The 18,309-nt window shown below is 32.4% G+C and overlaps 2 non-coding genes across 2 annotated transcripts; both read left to right on the top strand.

The window, feature by feature from the left end:
- Window positions 1-11,475: 11,475 nt before the first annotated feature.
- On the top strand, window positions 11,476-11,547 carry Trnag-ucc (transfer RNA glycine (anticodon UCC)). The gene has a single exon. It is a non-coding gene; the product is annotated as a tRNA-Gly (tRNA).
- Window positions 11,548-17,644: 6,097 nt separating this feature from the next.
- Window positions 17,645-17,716, top strand: Trnag-ucc (transfer RNA glycine (anticodon UCC)). Its single transcript has one exon. It is a non-coding gene; the product is annotated as a tRNA-Gly (tRNA).
- Window positions 17,717-18,309: the final 593 nt, after the last annotated feature.

Genomic DNA, 18,309 nt, shown 5'->3' with positions numbered 1-18,309 from the left:
TTGTTCAAAGAATTTAATTCCATGCAGAACTCTGGTTGCCATGGCAACCGAAAGAAAAAACTTTAAATATCTTCTTTTTAAAAACCCAAAGAGCTAGAGCTTAGATATTTGGCATGAAACATCTTCTAGTGAGTGTCTACAAAGTTTGTTCAAATAAAAGCCCTGGGGTCAAAATTGGCCCTGCCCCAGGGGGTCATTGATTTTCCCTATATGCATATAGTAAAAACTTAAAAAATCTTCTTTTAAAGAACCAAAAGAGCTAGAGCTAAGATATTTAGCATGAAACATCTTCTAATGAGTGTCTACCAAGTTTGTTCAAATAAAAGCCCTGGGGTCAAATTTTGCCCTGCCCCAGGGGGTCATTGATTTTCCCTATATGCATATAGTAAAAACTTAAAAAATCTCCTTTTAAAGAACTCAAAGAGCTAGAGCTAAGATATTTAGCATGAAACATGTTCTAATGGGTGTCTACCAAGTTTGTTCAAATAAAAGCCCTGGGGTCAAAATTGGCTCCGCCCTGGGGGTCATTGATATTCCTTAGATATGTGTATAGCAAAAACTTAAAAAATCTTCTTTGAAAAAACCTAAATAGCTAGAGTTTAGATATTAAGCATAAAACATCTTCTAGTGAGTGTCTACAAAGTTTGTTCAGATAAAAGCCCTGTGGTCAAAATTGGCCCTGCCCCGGCGATCATTGATTTTCCTTATATGTGTATAGCAAAAACTTAAAAATCTTTTTTGAAAAAACCCGAATAGCTAGAGTTTAGATATTAAGCATGAAACATGTTCTAGTAAGTGTGTACAAAGTTTGTTCAAATAAAAACCCTGGGGTCAAAACTGGCCCCGCCCCAGGGGTGTCATTGTTTTTAACTATATGTGTATAGTAAAACTTAAAAAATCTTCTTTTAAAAAACCCAATGAGCTACAGCTTAGATGTTTAGCATGAAACATCTTCTTATGGGTGTCTACCAAGTTTGTTCAAATAAAAGCCCTTGAGTTAAAATTGGCCCTGCCGGGGAGGGGGTGGGGGGAGGGGCAGATCATTGTTTTTCATTATATGTGTGTAGTAAAAAATTAACATCATGAAACATCTTCTAATGGGTGTCTTCAAGGTTTGTTCAAATAAAAGTCCTGGGGTTTAAACTTGTCCCGCTCCAGGGGCTTATATACAGGTGAGCGACCTCAGGGCCATCATGGCCCTCTTGTTTTTTGTTGTTTTTTTTTTTTTTTTTTTTTTTTTTTTTTTTTTTAATTCTTATGTACTAAATAGTTGAAATGATTCCGAAAAATCCTTTAAATAAGTTTTAAAAAAGAATTTTCAGGATAAAATTATGAATTTTGGCCAGGTTTTTTTTTTTCATTTAGAATAGACCTATATTTGGCTATTTGAAAACTATATATAGATGCAAAAAAAGGGAAGAATGTTAATCTTTTAATAACAAGCCATGGTTAGTAAGTTTTAAGCTCTTGTAGTTTAATTGTCAAAATGCCTCTTTATTGTATCACATACATAAGAGGAGTTCTGAGTTCAAATCTCAGCAAGAGTTCTTATTTGCTGATTCATGGTTTGTAAATTAAAATAGGGCTATGAATTTTCATGTCTATATTAAAGTTTTTGTTTGTATAAGTCATTGTTTTTATTTGACAGTTATTAAAATCAAGGTTTTTTAAACTTGATTAGAACTCTGACAGTATGATTTAAAAAAAAACTATTCTTATTTAATGAAATTTTCCGAGAATGTATCATAGTATAAAGCGACTTGACGAGTAAAATATTACTTGCCACAATGTCCAAGCGTAAATGGTGTTTGACAAATGGTAAAATGTACTAAATTTTCTGTGCTTTTTCTAATTTTGACATCTGCTTACTCAACTGCCGGCATATAATATGATAATATCTGCTAATCGTGAAATTCGCTCTTATCTATCACCTGACCGCGGATCGGCAAACCTGTGAGGAATACTAAATGATCACGGAGTACTATACGAATGCTAAATGCAAGATTTCAAAATGGCCCAAAACATTTCCCATTTCGAATAAGACCAAGCTTGTCTATCGATTTTCATGTTGACCGTGCATTTCATACTGAGCATGTTTTTCACGTATTTGCCGTTTCTGTTAAAATGAAATTTTTGTCTTGATATTCAATCAATATTTCAAGTTTGAAATGAATATGTGTGATGGTTTTGGGGAAAAATATAAAAAGGGAGAAATGCCTTTCAAGATCATCTTAATTCCTTTAGAAATGCATGTTACTTTTATATAAAATAAGTATTTTATGTTTTAAGTGAATATGTTTGAATTTTTTAGCAATAAGCCGTAACCAAAAGGTTAAGGCGAAAACATAATCGAAAACATAATCAAAAAGGTTAACCAACGCCGACACGTTTAGCATTTCATTAATGAAAAAAGAATCATTTCTCGGGAGTAAATAGTTAGCTGTCATTTGGTCACGGAGGCCCCTCATACCTTTTGATATAAATGCAAATATTGTGTTAAACAATTGCTGAAAGTAATGACATATGATATACAATCATATCAAACATCAAACACATATCAGTTTCCGCCGCCTAATTCCCTTAAGTATGCAAGTCATAAGTGATTGCATTTGGAAACCCGTTGAACATTTCAAAACAAGGCAATGTCAAAACCCAAGTTTACCATTTTTTACGTCCCCGCGAGGGGTTTGACATTATCGGAAGATAGATAACAACCGCATGTGCATTAATTATTACAGCAACCTGATTAATAAAATCAGCTTCTAACAAACGATACGCTACAAGTAAACATAAGATTTGAACTTTTATCATGTTGAGATTAACTGTACATTGTAGTCTATTACTATTAAAATTAAATGCATTGGCTGCGGTTGTATTAACAAACATATTAGCGAAACAAAGTAACCATAATTAAATGATATCATATTCGACATTCAAGTATAATCTTTCATAAGCATCAGCTTAATTGTTATGTCACTGGTTTAATGTATGAAAATTGTTTGGTCTTTGGGCCCCGGATCAGTGGGTTTGAGTGCTTTATTTTCCTTGAATACTTAAGTTGTTCAGATGTGTGTTGAGGAACATCAGTCATTGATAAAATAGAGAAAAAAAGATCCCCTAAAGAAAGTCCCAAAACGGCAAAATTGAAAATGTTTCTTATACTCAAACTTTTAACAAAAAGCAATGGCTGTATATTAATAAATTATAAATTTACATTACTCTAAAAAGAATTAAATGATTTTATGAACAATTGTCCAATTCATTATGTTATCTTTTGTATTTGTTGCACATGCATCAATAATTGAAGAGGCTAATTTAAAACTTCTAATTAATCCATCTATATTTGGTAAAATATTTTTTCTCCTACATAAATAAACATATTTCTTTATCTCTAGACATAGGATATTGTACTTTGACTGGCTCTTTTTTGTATAACCTAATATAAAAGTTTTACAATCAATATCAAATAAAGCATCATGATTCCTAACAATTTTAATAATTTCTGTAATCAATATTTTGACAAATGAGCATTCCCAAAATAGGTGTCACAATGTTTCATGTTCTGATTTACAAAAAGTACACATACTTGTAACAGATAAATTCATTTTCAAAAGAAGATAATTAGTAGCTAATATTCTATGTGTTAGTCTTGTCTGAAACCATTGCAAGTAAGAATCATTGGTAATGTCAAAAACCCAACTATGTATTTTATTCCAGTCAGATTGACTTAATTGAAAGCAAGTGTTCCATTTAGTCTGACAAGTTGGAATATCATCATTTTTTATGTATATATTGTACATATCTGATGTACCTTTAACACAAAGTAGTATAGGCTTTAAATAACAACATATAATGGGAGAATAGGAAGCAATTTCATAATTTTCACATAACTTTAAACTTAATACACTTCTGTATTTCTTGACAGCACTTGTAATTAATTCATAGTAAATGAAGTTTACTTTTAATGCCTAATCTTGCTTCCAATTCATTCCTTTCAAGGAAAATACCATTCACATTCATAATATCTTTGATAAACCTTATACCTTTTATCATACCATGTTTTTATAAAAATAGGTTTTCTATCCATCAAAATATATTGGTTATAGAACAGAGGCATTTCTAACAAACATTTCCATAGAAATAATCGGTGTTTTTTCTACAAATTCTACATAAGCACCTAAAACATCTTTCCAAAATGAATTTTTTCAAAATATTAAATATATATGCTGTATATAACTTTCCACAATTAAATAGCTTCCTAATATCTAAAAAGTTTTCTAAAATAGTGTAACATTTTATCACATTCAGATGATACAATTCTTCTTAACCATGAAAGTTTTAAACTTTTCATGTAAGCACATACATCAATCATTTTTAGACCACCATTTACATATTCTTTCACCAATACAGAAGATTTAATCTTTGGTGTACCTTGCCACAACAAAAATCATAAAACATATTACTTATTTCCTTTAACATCTGAGAATTTGGATTTGGAAGTGATATAAACAAGTTAGTTAATAAAGGAAGTAACAGTGACTTTACAACAGTTATTCTACCAATAGGTGTTAAAGCCCTTCTTTTCCAACACTTGATATATTTTTTGATATTTTCAATTTTTGCAGTATAATTCAAAGTTATCATTTTTTCTAAATCAACGTGAAAGTTGATACCAAGTAATCTAAATGATGTACTACCCCAAATTAATTTCCACCTAGTTTTTATTGATCTAGTGCTATATTTTAAAGAGCCAATCCATATAACATGTGTTTTTTCAAAGTTAACTCTTAATCCAGAAATAATAGAAAATTCATGTAAAATATCAAGCGTACAATTTAAAGACTGATCAGATCCATCTAACAGTAAAGAGGTATCATCAGCATACTGTGAAATCTTATACTCTGATCCGTTGATATGTATACCTTTTATATTTTTATTAGTTCTTATTTTGATGGCTAATATTTCGGCACATAAGATAAAAATATAAGGACTGATTGGGTCTCCTTGACGGCAACCACGCCCTATTTTAAAAAAGTTAGACAAAAATCCATTCATTTGAACAGCAGTTTCAGTATTTGTATAAAAAAGAGATATCCATTTTCTAAACATTGGGCCAAAATTAAAGAATTCAAAAGTCTTATTTATAAAATCAAAAGAAAGTGTATCAAATGCTTTTTCAAAGTCAATCATTACTAATAGTCCTGGCATTCTTTTTTCTTCTAAATAATTCATTATATCGTAGACTAATCGTATATTCTCTCCGATAAATCTTCCTTTTAGAAATCCTGTTTGGTCTGTATCTATCAAACAATTTAAAACTGACTTAAGTCTTTTGGCTAATGTGCCTGAGGCTAGTTTTAAAGTATAATTCAATAAAGTTATTGGTCGCCAGTTTTTTAAATATTGTTTTGGTTTGTTTTCTTTCGGGATACAGGTAATTATACCTTGCCTTTGGGTAAGTGATAATTCACCTTTAATAAAAGAATAATTAATACTTCTGACAACAAAATGTCCAATTTGTTTCCAGAAAACTTTAAAAAAATTTGATGTAAAACCATCAGACCCTGGGCTTTTGTCATTTTTCATATTCTTAAGTGTTTCTGAAATTTCCTCAAAGGTAAAGAGACCTTCTAGCGAATCTGCTTGATTTCTGCTCAATTTTGGGACAGTTATGTTGCCTAAGAACTCTTCCATATTAAAATCATCAGGAGAATCAGTTTTTGTATACAATGTTTCATAAAATATTTTACTTTCTTTTAAAATTTCTGACTGCTCATATATAATGGTACCATTAGTTTTTTCCAAAAAAGGAATGATTTTTGAAGTATAGTTATATTTTTCAAGATTACAAAAATATTTAGTTGGTGTTTCACCATTATCAATCCATTCTGCTCTAGAGCGTATGAAATTACCTTTAATTTTGTCTTGTCTTATTGTTTCCAATTCATTTTGCAAGTTTGATAATCTAAAATTTCCAGGATCATTTGAATTTTTTTCTAAATATGTAATCTGTGATATTAAATCATCCTCTCTAGATTTGGTTTTCTTCTTCTTAAAACTTGCATAAGAAATAGTTTTTCCTCTTATTTCCATCAACAGAGTTTCTAAAAATAACTGGTCATCAATAACAAATGATAGTTCACTATTGCTAATATTTTCAATATTTTCTACATTATATACAGGTAAACAGTATTGTTTTTTTATTTCTTCAATTTTTTCATTAATAATATTCAAATATTCTTTATCATATAAAAGAGAGTTATTGAATTTCCAGAGACCTTTACCATGAGGCACATTGCTAAGATCTAAACTAAGTGTTACAATAGAATGATCTGATCTATAGCTAAGACCTACATCACAACTCCTTACCTGAGGTAAAAATCCTCAGTAATCAAAAAGAAATCTAACCTAGCCTGCTGTGTCGGACTTGTCCGACGCCATGTATACTGTCTAATATCTTTATTACATTCTCTAAACGGGTCAAATAAATGTCGACTATTAATATTTTGAAGAAGTAATTCTCTAGCTTTCTTATTATTATCCATTGATTTATAATTGTAATAATCAAGGTTAGTATTTAATACAAGATTGAAGTCACCACAACATATATACGAATCATTTTCTAGATTATCAATAATTTGAAAAATGTGGTCATAAAATTCTGGCATGTCTATATTTGGGCCATATATATTAACTAATGTGAACTTTTTAGAATTAAGTGTAAGATCAAAAACAAGGTAATTACCATTATCATCAGAAAATATCTGATGTACTTTCATATCTAGATTTCTTTTGAACAAAATGGCCAAACCACCGGAATTAGAAGTACCAAAGCTAAAATAACATTCAGCATTCCATTGAGAATATAAATGCTTTTTCATATTGGACGTAAAATGTACATCTTGAAGACAGACTATATCAGCATTATATTTTGCTTTTAAGAAATCAAAAACATCAGTTCTTTTCTTCGGATCATGTAAACCTCTACAATTATATGTAACAATTTTAATTTCTGCCATTATCAAAATTCATCTGTAAGTAAGTTCTATGTAAAAAGCCATACTGTAACAGGTCATTTTGCATACAACAAACAACCCCTTTTAACAAAACACTAATATGTACAAGTAATATAAAAAACATGTTTATATTTAGAGCTACCCTGTAAAAAATAAACAAATAAATAGACTGCCCTCTGAATGCAATATATTGTGAAATACAATATAACTACCTAAGATAAATGAGAAAAAAAAATTTGTAACAAAAATTCCATTCATATGCAAATTTCATTCTGTTATGTTATTGTTAATACAGTTTTTTCTAATAATTTCATCAAAAGATCTTTATCATCTAAACAACTTCTAAGAATAAACATCCAATAACGTTTCAGTATACACTATTTATTAACATACAGCATGTCCAAAGCACAGGACAATATAAACAATCTGTACTATGTATTTTCTATGATTATTATAATTTATCATTTAAAAAATCTAGAAAAAGGGAACATGAAAAAAAAAAACAGATGAAGTTCAAGATGGATTTGTCAAGTGATAAGGTCAATCCACACCTACAAGACTCATCCATCTACCTCCAACTGAAAATTGAAAATGTTGAAAATGATATCGTGTCATCACCGGGACTTTGCCGTTTGGACATTGATTGACACGCATCCCGGTTTACTACGATTTGTCACGGTATGGATGCAGTATAGATACGGTGGTTTCCCGGCAATTCCCTGTTCAAAGCCGATAGAACACGGATTTGGGCTTCCTCTCGGTGAGTGCCGGTGAGTCCCGGTTGTATTAAACATTTGAAGACAACCGTGGTGATCTCTCAGTTTGTTCCGGTTCACCATGGTTTGTCCCTTTACTTCACGGAATTTCAACGACCCAACGCCGGTTTACCACGGTTGATCATGGTTGACTAAACCGTGGCAAACCGGGACACCAAACCGGGACTGTGTAAATGGGGCTTAAACCGCCCTAGTATGACTGTATTACTATTAGTACTAGCAAGAAAAAAAGGTCTTCAAATCAATGAAATTACTTAAACCGAATTCTGATCGCGACAATATCATAATACTTTTAAGATGTTGTCAATCAGGGTTATAAATGAAAAAGGGAGACAAAAGAAAAATACTTATCTATTGAGACTTGAATTTCAATTGTATCTTTCTAGAATACGCTTTCTAGCGTCAATATTACATTATATAGCAGCTCAAATCCTCGATATTTAGGTTCATAAAAGAAAACAATTAAAACAAAGATACTTTTTGTTAAATGGCAATTACAGTAAAAATAACTATGAGAGCGTTTTAAATTAAAATACTACTACTTTTAATCATGATTTTCACATGAATTTATATCTTGCGACATTTAACGGTAGTGTTGCGACATTTAACGGTAGCGGAAACTCGTGCGACATTTAACGTTAACATTGCGACATTTAACGGCAAATGATTTTGCGACATTTAGCGGCAGTTGCGATCCATCAATTACTAGTCTTGTGCCAGTTTTGATGATTTGTGTCAGTTAAGCGTAAGCGAATAAGGAAATAATCGTTATGCATCGCATTATTTAATAATATTATTTATTCTTTATTATAGTCTGATCTAAATTAAAACAATATACATACAGTAAATTGTACAGCCATTCTATTAAGAATTATAACAGACTGTTATAGTTTATAAGAGGGGCAACTCCACAGTCCACAATACAGAGATCTATAATATCTACTGTAGATTTACCTCCCTTATTTACATAATTATACCCATTTACATGTTAATATAAACACATCATAATATCTCTAAGACATTTATAAGTAAAACAGCATATTCCAAGCATTGAATGTTACACTTAAAATAATAAAAATGTAGTAATATTTTTACCTACAACATAACTGTATGAGTAATTACATTAGGGTTGTTAATATTAAAATGCACATGTATCTTTAACAATTGAAAAACCTGTATTTGGTGGTGTTGTTGGTAGTTTTCACTCCGGATCACGACAGTAAGCCACATTGAATTCACCAGAGCACAGTTTAACCACAGCAACTTTCCTGGACAGGCTGTCAAGCAGTTTACCAGTAGATTCTACTAGTTGCATTCACTTTCGCAAGGAGCTGAAACTTCTATACATGCCAGAGCAGGGGTACAATGCGAATGACCATAGAAAGGATTTCATGATCAATCACAACGTAAATGACCTGCAACATTCACCGGACACCGACGCACGAATATCTACTCATAAAGTAACAACGAGCCACACATGATTGAAAACTGGTCTTTTAATGACTGAAAAAAAAAGATATGAACTCAAGTGTTCTAATCTTAGCGTTTCAGAAGTATGTTATTAGATCATTCAATTAGTCACACATTATTGATGGCAGATGAATTTTCGCAAAAATGCACTTCAATAAATTCATGCACGTTAAACTGAGCAGGAAACCATAATGAGGCTATGTTGAACCTCAATATTCACAAAAACGAATTCGTCACACGTGTGAAAAATTCGCTCGAATTCCTCGCACGTGTGTGACAAGTTCGTACGAATTTGGCACAGATTTGTGAATTACTCGTCCAGCAACTTTACCCCCCTGGAAGCAGTAACGAATTCGTCATACATAAAAGAAAAATAGCAAGTGACATGTTAAAATATTGTCAAACGAAAATGTTACACATTCACAGTTAATATTACCAAGTATGATCGCTGGTAGATTGTTATCTCCACCGACAATGGAAGTGTTCCTTGACGTGTGCCTGTTGTGGAAAGAGTGTGCCGGACGAAAATCGACATTTTGGAGATCACATAGTGGAATAAAAAAAATGTTGAAAATCAGGAAATGGTTGGCGTAGGGTGTTTAATACCGAGTATGGCATTTACCAACTGTTTGAAATGAATTCTATCTCTTTCATTCAATTATTCATTTATATCTGGCATTAAACACAGGCACTCTTTTAAACTCCGACTCTTCAACATCTTCCTATTACGCATGCGCACTAAATGACAATCTAGTATAATATAACATGTAAAGCTTCGGTCGTGTAAAGATTAGCATGGTTGCCTTCCAAGCAGACGATCCAGGTTTGTTTCCCGGCCGACGCATTTTTTTTATTTGACAAAATGTTCTATAATATCAGTAGTTTTGAGCTTTTATTCTTCACTAAAATCCACTTACCATATCTATCGCCCTTTAATGTGAATTAATTGACTTATATAAGTTTATATGTAAAGTAAAGGGAGATTAAAATGTATGAATTTATTAATACGGACATTTCTTCTCTATATTAGTATGTTACCTTCCTTTATTTCCCAAAATCTATTACTTTATTATACTTTTATCAAAGTTTATACTTTTAGACTTTTTCTGTTAAGATTAAAATTATTGAGGAGACATAAATTATATATTATAAATTTAAAGATTATTTTTTGAATATTTTACATTAAATTACATGTACTTAAAACAAATTTGTATTAGGGCGTATGCTGTCCCGCCTACGGTGCTCTTGTTTTAGTTTGTTTTTCTTCGTTGTCTTTGTTTCTCTGTTGCAAATGTGCTTTGGTGCCGAATACTACGGTGTCCTGTAAGGGCAATCACCAAACACACATAACTCAGAACAATACGATGGAGAAAAGTCAAAATAACGACACAAGACGGTGAAAATTCGAAGGTGCGATGATGATAGGTCTAAAATACGATTTTGAAAAGTCGTAATAACGAATCACTATAGAGAAAACACGGTATTGTTTCATGTTTTTCACCATCGTACTTTCGACCTATTACTATCGTGGTTTCGTTGCTTTGTTTTTTCGAATTTTCACGATCATTCTTTCGACTTTTCATTATCGTATTTTCGATTTCTCTCCATCGTGGTTTCGTTATTTTTACTTTAAATCAGAGGTCTAAGTTGCAAAGTCAAATGCCTCACTAATTATATTTGACTTTCATCATCGTAGTTTCGTATTTTCAACATCGTATCTTCGAACTGGCCTCAGACCACAATTCATTTCACTATATGTTCTATATAAACATTAAACCCTGTGGCAATTTTACTAACTTCAATCAAATCAAAGTCACTTGTGCTTACATTATCATCCAAGATAAATAATTCCAGCTATAGCAAACTAGGGGCCATGCAGTATTTTTTCACAGCATTTCAGTGCAAAATACATCAGTCTGACAGTTTTCAGTAATCGGCCGGAACCATGTAAATTCTGTCTTGTAGAAAAACACTAACAAAATACTTAGTCACATAAAATCTGGATCAAATTGGCATTTACCAACTATTTGAAATGAATTCTGTCAGAAAATGTCCCTATTCTATCTCTTTCATTCAAATATGTATTTATATCTGGCAACACAGGCACTCTTTTATGCGGATTTACTTCCTTATTGTTTCCAACTTGGACCTTTAACCATCTTCCTGTTACGCATGCGCACTAAATGAAAATCTGGTATCAGATGACATGTAAAGCGTCGGTGGTGTAAAGGTTAGCATGGTTGCCTTCCAAGCAGTCGATCCGGGTTCGATTCCCGGCCGACGCATTTTTTTTATTTGACAAAATGTAACCATTATTTATACTATAATATCAGTATTTAGTTTTGAGCTTTTATTCTTTACTGTAATCCACTTACCATATCTATCGCCCTTTTATGAGAATTAACCAGCTAGCTTACGTTACGGAATGTCTGTGGTTCTACTCATATCCGTTCGTGCCAGAAAAAAGCAGGGAAGGGCAACTGAGGTCTTCCTCCACCAGTAAAGCTGGAACGTCACCATATTATCTATACTGTGTCGGTGTGACGTAAAACCAAATTAAACAATCGAACAAATGTGAATTAATTTCTGGAGTATGTCTGTTATATACATGTATATAGGATCTCTCATGACTAGACTCTAATATTTAACGACTTTGAGAAATTGTTATAAATTAAGTGACTTTAACACTTTTCGGCAAATATACTTCCATGCAGTGATAACACTGAATTTTTCCGGCAAATATACCTACATGTAGTGGTAACCCTGGCGTATTTCGACAAATATACCTACATGTATACCTGGCGTTTTTCGGCAAATATACTTATAAGGGAAAGTAACTGGTAAGAGTACTGTTCGGAATACGGTCTTAGCTGAAACAGGACACTTACGAGTCTAAAATAGACTGCCCATCTGTTTAGATTCGAAACAGAAAATCGGTGTACGGTTAATAACGTTTTACACGTATTTATCCAAATCAGTATTACATAGATATTAAAATTATATGAGCCGCGTCACGACAAAACCAACATAGTTCACTTGCGACCAGCATGGATCCTGATCAGACTGCGCGGATGCGCAGGCTGGTCTGGATCCATGCTGGTCGCAAACCCATTATGTTAATTTTGTCGTGACACGGCTCATATCTCACAAGTTTGTTTATCAAAACGTTTTAAATAGGACAATATTTAACAATAACTTGTGGATTAACCTTTTGTATCTTGTATGGTAAACATTTTCAGGCTTTTCATTATAAGCTGGAAAAAAATCGGCGTATATTGTTATGCACCAAGTTGTCCGTCCGTCTGTCTGTTGTCCGTCCGTCTGTCTGTTAGCAGTTTCTTGCCCGGTTATATATTTTGAACCGATGGAAGGAAAAAAGAAACTTCTTGGCAGAAATGTTAACCATAATGAGACGATGTGCAGACTTTTTCTGTTAAGATCATAATTATTGAGGAGACATAAATGATATATTATTAATTTGAAGATTTTTTTTTTGAATATTTTAAATTTTAATTACTTAAAACAAATTTGTATTAGGGCGTATGCTGTCTCGCATGCGGTGCTCTTGTTTAAGTTTGCTTTGTTTCTGTGTGTGCTTTGGTGCATATAGTTTACACCGAATATCACGGTGTCCTGCAAGGGAAAATTACGATGGTGAAAAGTCAAAATTACGAAATACTACCTTGAAATTCGAAAGTACGATGATGATAGGTCTAAAATACGATGGTCGAAAGTTGAAATAACGAAACCACGATAGTGAAAAGTCGGTATAATTTTGTGTTTTTTTTTTCACCAGCGTACTTTCGACCTTTCATCATCGTGGTTTCGTTGCATTGTTATTTCGAATTTTCACCATCGTATACTTTCGACCTTTCACCATCGTGGTTTCATTGCATTGTTATTTCGAATTTTCACCATCGTACTTAAGGCTTTTCATAGTTTTCGATTTTCGATTTCTCTCCATCATGGTTTCGTTATTTTCACTTGTAATCATCGTGATTTCGACTTTTCAACACCTTACTTTCGTACTCCCGACTTTTAACCATCGTACCTTCGACTTTTCGCCAGCGTTCCATTGCAGATCTATGGGGGAAATATGAAACTACGATTATGAAAAGGAAAAAAATTCAATAATGAAAAGCCGAAAGTTTAAGGTAATGCACACATGTACACAGCTGTGGTGTAACATGCACATTGTTTTTAGAATGGATTAAGATCATAGTTATTGATTTTATGTCGACTGAATTTTAGATAATTATTCCTAACGATAATATTTAAAATTGAAACGACTTGCCAAAATAAAAATTTTGGATTTGCTACAATACTTAGGGACATGTTGAAGAAATTACACAACCTAGTTTACCCTATTGCGCCATAAAATATATTTTTTATACAGGCAAACTTTAATTTATTAATTAGCACATCTTACACCGTACACCGTACAACTCACGAAACTTACCGAAGATTTATTTATATATCATTTATGACAGATTAATAAATCAAACAATACGTACTTAAAAATGTCTAACATTTCATAGGAATATAAAGCGTCGGTGGTGTAAAGGTTAGCATGGTTGCAGTCGATCCGGGTTCGATTCCCGGCCGACGCATTTGTTTTATTGGACAAAATGTCACCATAATTTATATTTAATTTTGAGCTTTTATTCTTGACTAAAATCCACTTACCATATGTATTGCCCTTTAAAGTGAATTAACTTTCTGCAGTATGTCAGTTATATACATGTATATAATATCTCACATGACTAATATTTAACGACTTCAAGACATTGTTATAAATTAAGTGACTTTTAAACTTTTCGGAAAATATACTTCCATTCAGTGCTACCCACTGAATTTACATGATTGTAGTGATAACCCTGGCGTTTTTTGTTGTTGTTGTTTTTTTCGGCAAATAAACTTATAAGGGAAAGTAACTAACGTGAATAGGTCTCACACTTACGGCCGTCTTGGATAAAGTCTAAACTAAACTGTCCGTCTGCTTAGATTCGAAACAGAGAATCCATGTACGGGAAAAAAATTATCCAAATCAGTATCATATACATATAAGATAGAAAAAATAATATTTACATATATGTCACACATAAGGTTGATTGTGAAAATTATCAATAAAACATATTTTTTTTAATTAATTCCTGAAAAATTACTTAAAACTGAACTTCATAGGAAGTCACACAACTTTATTCAAATAATATATCAGGGAATGACCCACGATAATGTTGTAAGAACTCTTGGCCCAACCCTTTTTGTACGTATACTAGTTGTAAAGTTGTATATTGTGTATCTTCGGCGTACATTCTTATGCACCAAGTTGTCCGTCCCTCTGTCTCTTAGAAGTTTCTTGTCCGGTCCGATGGAAGGAAATAGAAACTTCTTGGAAGAAATGTTAACCGTAATGAGACGATGTACAGATTTACCTAACTAAGGTCAAGGTCACACTTATTCATAATGTAATTATTTGTAAAGTTTTGTGTCCGCTCTGTATCTTTTAAACCGATAGTATTAAATAAAAATATTTTGCAGAAATATTAATATTACTGATTTGATGTGCAAAGCACATGTTTGGGCTTCCACGTGTCAAGGTCTAGGTTACACTGACTTATATAAGTTTATATATAACAAAGGGAGAATAAAATGTATGAATTTATAAATACGTACGTTTCCTACCTTAGTAAGTTACCTCCCTTTATTATGTTTTATCAAACTTTATTATGTTTAGACATTTCTGTTAAGATTTTAATTATTGAGGACATTATAAATTTTAGATTAAAAAATTTTTTTTTAATGCTTTAAATTTTGATAACTTAAACGAAATTTGCATTTGGGTGTATGTTGGCCCGCCTGCGCTGCTCTTGTTTTAGTTTTTTCTACGTATACTCTTTTTATTTCTGTGTTGTTTCAACAAGTGTGCTTAGGTTCCTATAGCTTACATCGAATACTACGGTGTCCTGTAAGGGCCATCACGATACACACATAACTCAGAACAATGAAAGCATAAAAATACGATGGAGAAAAGTCAAAATAACGACACAAGAAGGTGATAATTCGAAGATGCGATGATGATAGGTTTAAAATACTATGGTGGAAAAGTCGAAATAACGAAACCACGATAGTGAAAACTCGGTATAATTTCGTGTTTTTCAACCTCATTTTTTCGATCTTTCACCATCGTGATTTCGTTGCATAGTTATTTCGAAATTTTGACCATCGTACTTTCGACTTTTCATCATCGTATTTTCGATTTCTCTCCATCGTGGTTTCTTTATTTTCACTTCTAATCATCGCGATTTCGACATTTCATCACCGTAGTTTCGTACTTTCAATATCGTACCTTCGTCTTTTCACCAGCGTACCATAGCAGATATATGGTGAATATATGAAACTACGATTATGAAAAGGAAAAGAACGCCGAAAGTTTAAGGTAATGCACACATGTACACAGCTGTGGTTAGCCTGGGTTCCAGTCTGTCGATTTTTTGTTATGGATCTGTTTGGCAAATCGACAACTGATACTATCAAAACAACGAACGAATACGGACTATTTTAGCGCATATGTTATGAATAAAAAAGATTGTTATAAATAAGCAAAAACTATCAACGCCTGAATCCCAGGCTAAGCTGTGGTGTAACATGCACATTGTTTTTAAAATGGATTAAGATCATATTTATTGATTTTATGTCGACTGAATTTTAGATAATTATTCTTAACGATAATATTTAAAAAAAGAAACGACTTTGCCAAAATAAATGCCAAAACAAATTAAAAACAAAAACATATAAACAATAATATTCAAAATGTTGCAGAGATAAATAAAAAAAATCTTGGATCTTCTACAATACTTAGGGACATGTTGAAGAAATTACACAACCTCGTTTACCCTATTGCGCTATAAAATATATTTTTAAACAGGCACACTTAAATTTATTAATTAGAATATCTTACTCCGTATACAACTCACGAAACTTACCGAAGATTTATTTATGCCGGCTCGCCACGGCGAGCCGGTATTACGTTAGGATTTTACTGAGAAACAACCTAAAACTCCGAATCCATCCAAAAATTTAATCGAAGCTTGGCTTCCAGCTTTCTATAAAAATTTATCTATTGGGGCTAGGATCCAAAATTATTTAGCCAATCAAATTTAATCTTACATAGCGTCAAAAAACCTTCAATTTTCACGCCATATTTAAAAAGCAGCAAGTATTGTTTTGAGCGCAAAGATATTATGATGATTAAAAATGTTTGTTTTCATGAATTCTTTTCAATAAATCATATTAACACTGACTTTTGATTTAGCGATTTCACCTGTTTTCTCTGTAGTAAGTTTTCGTTTGGTTAATTAACATAAGTGTACATCAGGTTCTGTGCATTTTTTTCTTTTTCCTTTTATCCGGTCATTTTATCCTTTCCGGTATTTAGTGTATATATTTGCTGGCCGGGATCCGGGACGACCGGACTGGCCGGGATCCGGGATCGTATAAGATATAGAGGAAAAACTTATAAACTATATTTGTGTTGATTATTGTCGTAATTAAAGGCCATTAAACGTTAAGTTTTTTATTGTATGCAATGAACATTAAATTAATTAAACTTTGGATATAAATATATTTAGAGCTATTTATCAACAAACTTAAAAATCACAATACATGTACTTATAATTATATGCCTAATTAATTGGAAAACTCAAAGACTACATTCTTGAATTGGTCAAATCCCGGGATCCCTTTATGTTTTAATGCGATCCCAGCTTTTCTGAAAACTATATTCTTGAACTGGCCAATTCCTTGGATCCCTATATGTTTTAATAGGATCCCGGCTTATCTGAAAAGCATCTAAGACTGGTTAATTCCCGGGATCCCTATATTTTTAATAGGATCCCGGCTTTTCTGGCTGAATTAATTGACAACTTGTGTTTACTTTAGGACTTGTGTCTGTCACTCATTCCAATACTAAATATAATATTACAACTTAACTTCGTATAAAGAGACATCTTTATGAATTCTACCAATCTAACATTTATTTGGTCAAGGTCAAAAGGCCATATAGTAAATGTGCATAGACATAGGGACTTCATTCTATCTGTTTACATGCATCTTCATATATACTCATATTCCTCTTTGTTAAACTGAGTGAAACTGGCTTCCATAACTTTATGTCACTTTTATTTTGATGTTCGCTGAAGTCTCTTCAGCTAACAGAACTGTCATTTTTACATTTAAACGCACCCCTGGAAAAAAATTACGAAGCGAGTCGCTACTAGCTTTTTTAAAAGCTAACCTTGTATATCATTTACACTGACCGTATTGACATACGTACTTCAAACATATGTAATGTAATAAACAATTGTATCGTTGACATATAAAGCGTCGGTGGTGTAAAGGTTAGCATGGTTGCCTTCCAAGCAGTCGATCCGGGTTCGATTCCCGGCCGACGCATTTCATTTTATTGGACAAAATCTAACCATTATTTAATTTATTAGGGATGGCATCTATTTAAATATAGTGTATGCTGATGTATCTGGGCTGAACTACAAGCTGAATACCCAACTATGGAAAGCCTTGACTGTCTTATGATTATAAAAATGAACGTTGTTGTGTCACTCTTTCTTTATACGATGTGCATTCATGGCAATCCGGTCAACTCGCCCCCTGGTCAACTCGTCCTCTGGTCAACTCGTCACCTTTTTGGTCAACTCGTCCCCTACTTTTGGTCAACTCGTCCGCAAATAGTCAACTCGTCCCTAATATGGTCAACTCGTCCCCTACTTTCGATCTATTCGTCACTATTATGTTGTAAACCAATGTCTTTAAATAGTTCTTTTATGTAAAATTAATAATGAATTTGATTGATATCGAAATATTAATAAAATAACGTCTTTTTTACGTAAAATTTTAATGATCTTTATCTAAGCGCACGTGCATAGCTTTGATGTAAAACTACAAAGACAGGTAAGTTTGCAAACATTCAATTAATGTTTAATCAATCGGATTTTTAATGTTAATTAAAACTAAAATTAGGTCCAACTCTT

This window comes from Ruditapes philippinarum, unplaced genomic scaffold (assembly GCF_026571515.1).
Source record: "Ruditapes philippinarum isolate M1 unplaced genomic scaffold, ASM2657151v2 ctg2752_1_1_1_1, whole genome shotgun sequence".
In the NCBI taxonomy this organism is placed as follows: Eukaryota; Metazoa; Mollusca; class Bivalvia; order Venerida; family Veneridae; genus Ruditapes; species Ruditapes philippinarum.
The sequence above is the reverse complement of the archived record's forward strand: the minus strand, read 5'-3'. Positions and strand labels throughout refer to the sequence as shown.